This window comes from Agelaius phoeniceus, chromosome 11 (genome assembly GCF_051311805.1).
Source record: "Agelaius phoeniceus isolate bAgePho1 chromosome 11, bAgePho1.hap1, whole genome shotgun sequence".
Classification (NCBI taxonomy): domain Eukaryota; kingdom Metazoa; phylum Chordata; class Aves; order Passeriformes; family Icteridae; genus Agelaius; species Agelaius phoeniceus.
The window spans coordinates 5800745-5806200 of record NC_135275.1 but is presented as its reverse complement, the minus strand read 5'-3'; the positions used below and the strand labels follow the sequence as shown (position 1 = coordinate 5806200).

The 5456-nt window shown below is 58.1% G+C and overlaps 1 pseudogene; it reads left to right on the top strand.

Moving 5' to 3' along the window:
- Positions 1-484: 484 nt before the first annotated feature.
- LOC143695052 (E3 ubiquitin-protein ligase PHF7-like) lies at positions 485-2812 on the top strand (annotated as a pseudogene).
- The last annotated feature ends 2644 nt before the right edge of the window (positions 2813-5456 follow it).

Here is a 5456-nt window from a genome sequence, read left to right as displayed (position 1 = left end):
GGACCCATCTCAGAGCCTCGGTGCCCGAGGGGGCCGCCACAAGTGGATGCCAGGGACCTGAGGCCATGGCTGCCCCAATTTTGGGTACACGGTGCTGATGTCAGAGTGGCCATTGTGACCTGTGCGACCAAGGCCACAAAAGGGAACGCTGGGCTCAGGCCGAGTGTCAGTGCGACCTGACGACGGGAGGAGAAGGTAGGGCAGGGACGTGGCTGCTCAGGGACCAGAGGGGCCCCACACCTCGGGGCTCTGGGCCTGTGCTGCAGGCTCACCTGCCTCTCCCTTCCCAGAATCAGCGGAGGAACAGCCAGAGGACACTGTGGTGTTCCTTAACGCAGCGACGGGAGGAGAAGGCGGACAGGAGCAGGGCTCACACAGGGCTGAGCAGGGAGTAGAACCTCGTGGCTCTGGGCCTGTTCTGCAATCTCCCCCCCCCCACTCTTCTTCCTCCCATAGAGAGAGAGGACCAACACCTCGAGCGACTATGTCACTGGAGGATAGAGACTCCGCGCCGACACCGGCCATGGCTGGCAGCAAGCAGGAGGGCCCTGGTGCCAGGGAGGCAGGTGAGGGCAAAGCAGCCCTCTGACAGCCTGGCCCAGGGGCTCTTGTTGCAGCAGGCAGTGTGGGGATCAGAGCAGAGGCAGGGGGAGGCAGGAGCTGCTCAGCCATGCCGGGTCCGGGAGCCTCCTTCCTGCCCAAGTCGGGCCCAGCTGGGCCAGGGGGCAGCCCCTGGGACAGCCGTGCCCGCAATGGCCCCTGCTGTGCAAGGCCTCTAGCCCTGCCCATCAGCCAGGCAGGGACAGAGCAGCCTTGGGGCCGATGCTGCTGCATGCTCAGAGCCCCGCAGAGCTGCTCATGCCCGCTGCCACTGGCTCTGTCCCCTGCAGCCTGCATGCTGTGTCGCCGAGCCGAGGCTGACCCGGACATGTGCGGTGACAAACTGGAGAAGGGTGGGCTCTGTGCCCACGTGTTCTGCATGGTGAGTGACTCCGGGCGCTCCCTCCACCGTTGCAATGAGCAGCTCCTGCCGCCCTCTCCTCATCAGCTCCTCCCCTTGCCTGCAGCTCTTCGCCACTCTTCTATCTCGCCAAGAGAATCACCAGGTTGGACTCATGGGCTTTCTCCCTCGGGATCTCCAAATTGCAGTCCGGCGGGCGGCACAGAAGGTGAGAGCGTGACAAGAGCAGGGAGATTTGTGCCTGGCGAGGTTTGCCAGAGCTTAGCGCAGAGAGCAGGAAAGAAAGGCCGGCCCAAGAGCCGCGACAAAGTCTGGCTCCCAGCAGCTGTGGCACAGAGGCCCTGGCACAGGAGCCTCCCTCCTCCACCAGGCGGCTCTGTGGGCTGGGACCCGGCAGCGGCCACATCCTGCGCCCTGCCCGGAGCCGTGGGGCTGCCAGGGGAGCCCTCGAGGCTGCTGCTGCTGCTGCTGATGGGGCTGCTTGGCTCTTTCCAGTACTGCTGCGTCTGCGGCCAGAGCGGGGCAACCATCATGTGCTCTGTGCCGGAGTGTGACAGATGGTTCCACCTGCCCTGTGCCAAGGAGGGCGGCTGTGTCAATGTATACGTTACTCCGTTCAGGTACCTCATCTCTCTTTGTGGCCCCCCCTGGGGAATGACCCAGCATTTCTCACTGTCCCCATCCATTTTCCTCCAGGTCCTTCTGCCCTGAGCACCGTCCAGAGCAGGAGGTGGAGGCGACTCCAGAGCCGGACACCATTTGCCCCATCTGCATGGAGCCTGTGGAGGACAGAAAGACCTTCACAACCCTGGTGTGCCCAACGTGCAAAAGGGCCTGGTTCCACAGGGACTGCATCCAGGTTGGAGCCCTCCCCTCAGCCCTGGGGCACAGCAGGTGCTCAGTAGCAGCAGCAGCAGCAGCAGCAGCAGCAGCAGCAGCAGCAGGGCCTCGCTCACCCTGCCTGTGTTTGCCCTGCAGGGACTGGCCATGAGCGCTGGTGCTTTATATTTCCAGTGCCCCCTGTGCAGAGACAGTGGGGAATTCCCTGTTGAAATGTTCATCATAGGGATCCGAATCCCCTTCAGGTTGGTGTCCTTCTGCCTGGCCCACCAGCCAGGAGGGTACAAGTGCTGTGCTGTGCCAGGCCCTGCCCCAGGAGCCCTGGCCCTGCCCTGTCCCGTGAGTCTGGGCTTCAGCTTCGTGCCCAACTTGGAAAAGCGCTGGAGAAAGAGCAGGGACACCCTGGATCTCCATGAGGGGAGGGCAGCAGAAATTCATCATCTCTTCCTTTCTCCATCAGACAGCCGACATGGGAGGACAACGATGCCTTTGCGGAGCTAGGAGAGAGGCATGGCCAGTGCAATGCCAGGGATTGCCTTTACCCTGGAGGCAGAGAGGAGGCAGAGGAAGAGGGGTAAGTTGGGATGCTGCACCTGGGGCTCTGCAGGGAACCTGTGTCTCCACAAGGGCTCAAAGCGGGAAGAACCAGAAGCGTTTGGCCAGACAACCACCTTCTGGCACACTTTGTTCTCAGTGCTATGAGCCTGTTTGCCTCCCCAGGCCCTGGCAATTGCTCCTGTGCTCCTCCTGTGCTGCCGAGGGCACCCATAGGCGCTGCTCTGGCCTGAGAAACAGCACACACAGATGGGAGTGTGACACCTGTGCTGGGCTCGGAACATGTATGAGTCAAAGCCCCCCTGTGTCCCTGGGCTGGGGGCAGTGCCCAGGCCGGGCTTGGCAGAGTGCGTCCACTGCTGGAGGGCTGGGGGCACTGCTCTGGCCTGGCCTTGCCTGGCCTGGGCCTGGGGGGCCTTTGACATTCCCGCTTGCCCTTACAGCCTCCAGGGTTGAGTCAGAGCTCAATGGCCCCAGGCTGGCCAGACAGTCAGGACTGGAATCTGCTCATGGCTCCTTAGAATCTGAGGCCATCATGCCCAGCTCCCACAGCCCTGTGCCATTGGTGCTGGTTTCCCCATCGCCATCTCCAGAGACGAGCAGCCACAGCAGGCCTCAACACGCAGCGTGGCAGCAGGCGCTGCCATCTTCCTCACTGGACACCAGGAGAATCAGTAGATCAAGGTCAACATGCAGCAGGTCCTCTGACCCTGAGAACTGGGTCCATTCCAGACGTTCTGGGCCCGGCCGCAGGCAAAGCCGCTCTCGCCAGCAAGGTCGGGCCCAGAGTCCATGTGTCCGCTCCAGGAGTCCCCGTGACAGGAACAGTGGGACAGGGCCACGGACTGAGAGGCCCCGGCAAAGGGAGACACCTGCACGGACGTCCCCCAGACGCAGCCGCTCCCACCAGCAAGGTCGGGCCCAGAGTCCCCCTGTCCGCTCCAGGAGTCCCTGTGACAGGAGCAGGGGGACAGGGCCATGGGCTGAGAGGCCCAGGCAAACGGAGCCACCATCACAGGCATCCCCCAGACACAGCCGCTCCCACCAGCAAGGTCGGGCCCAGAGTGCACCTGTCCGCTCCAGGAGTCGACGTGACAGGAGCAGGGGGACAGGGCCAAGGGCTGAGAGGCCCCGGCAAACGGAGCCACCATCACAGACATCCCCCAGACGCAGCCGCTCCCGCCAGCAAGGCTGGGCCCAGAGTCCACCTGTCCGGTCCAGGAGTCGCCGTGACAGGAGCAGCAGGACAAGGCCAAGGACTGAGAGGCCCAGGCGAAGGGACACGTCATCGGGGACGCCCCCCAGACGCAGCCGCTCCCGCCAGCAGCGCCGGGCCTCGACTCAAACTGTGCGGTCCAGGAGTCGCCAGGACAGGAGCAGGAGGACAGCAGCAAGTGCTGAGAGGCCCAGGCGTAGGGGGACATGGTCGGGGACATCCCGCAGGAGCAGCCGCTCGCACCAGCGACGTCGGACCTCAGCTGGGACCTCCAACAGCAGCACGTAGCGTCATCTTTTCTTTCTAGTCCATGTGTTGCTTGCCGGAAGTGAAGGTGAGAACGCTCAGTGCAGGGACCTTGAGATGTGCAGGTCTGTGAGAAAACCATATCAGCTCTTGATGTTTCTATTGGCAGGAAAGAAGTCTGTGCTAAATACCTTGATTTCTGTGTACCCGTGTATTCAGTGAAAAGTCACTTAAGGATGTGGCTAATTACAAAGGACTCTTGTTCCTGCCTTTAGACTCCAACCTCTGATGTTTCCCCACTGCTTACCCTTGATAATGAACCACTCCTTAACGGGCTTGGATATGCTTAGGGAGACATTCAGAGCAAGGTGGCTCTTAGGGAAGCTGTCTCTGAAAAGGACATGTGCTGTGTTGCTATCTTTGAACAATCTCATTTCAGTAAAGCCAAAAAAAGAAGAAAGAAGAGAGTGAGGCACTGCCTCAAGTGGCTGAAGACAACTTTGACAGTATTGCTGCGGATTTGAAAGACTTGATTGGACCTTCAAAGAACAAACCAGAATAGATGGAGGAAATACCCTGGGGCAAAGAGGATGCACAGGACTCTGCCCCAGATGACCATTTGGGACCTTTGCCTGAGAACGACACAGCTCAGAAGCTGAGTACTTTCACGTTTTCCTACTTTGGAGGCACAGAGGAGTTGGGCATCAAAGAGGGCAACAGCAGAACCCTTCTAACATGCCATTGCTAAGGAAGAGCTTCTGGCAGGCACTGTAGGGCAATACGGTGTAAAGAAGGTCAGGGTCCAGGGGATTTTCAGCAGCAGAAGTCAGTAATTAGGCAGAAGCATTTTCATCTTCATTTCTGCTTGCCAGGGCTGTGGTAGATTAATGAGAGGTAACTCTTGCTTGCATCTCAGGAATTCTGAAAGGCATGCTTTGAGAAGGCATTGGGGTTTCTGCTGAGTGGTGAAAAAGCTGGTTCTCATGCCCTGAATTCCTCAAACGGGTTAAAAGGTGACAAACCAGTCATATCAAGTTTCATAGAACCCAACAAGATTTTAAAGGAAATGTGCGTTAATGTAGAGGGAGGAGCAAAGTCCGGGAGCTGACCCCAAGATCCATGCGCATTCTGTTTGTTACTGAATTCTACTCTTGGACCTTTAGAAAAAAGAAACAGAATGACACATGATCTTTGGGGTGTCCTAACCTTAGATAAAATGAGGCCGTCTGAAATGAAGATGAAACAACATTAAATCGAGTCCCAGTCATGTAGGAGAGAAAAGAAACCGCGAGAAGTTATCCACAATATTAAAAAACCCAACGCAACAGCACAAAGCAACGAGTCCCCCACACTTGTGCTGAACTGAGAAGGTATTCATGGTCTTCTGAATGCAATGACAAATGTTTAAGAATACATAAGGGATCCCTAGAACAAAGTGGAGCAGAGATGTAGCTTAGAAAATCTGGCAGGGGCAGATTCTGTCCTTCCCAAATCTGTCTTCTCCACTCTAAGTATTTCACTTGAAAGGAGGAATTTTTCCTGACCAGTAGGGGAAGAATCTGGTTTTGGCTTTTTTTCTCTATGGGTGCTGTCATTGCAGAGCCTTATGCCCTTGGAACAATAAAGCCGGTAAAAGCC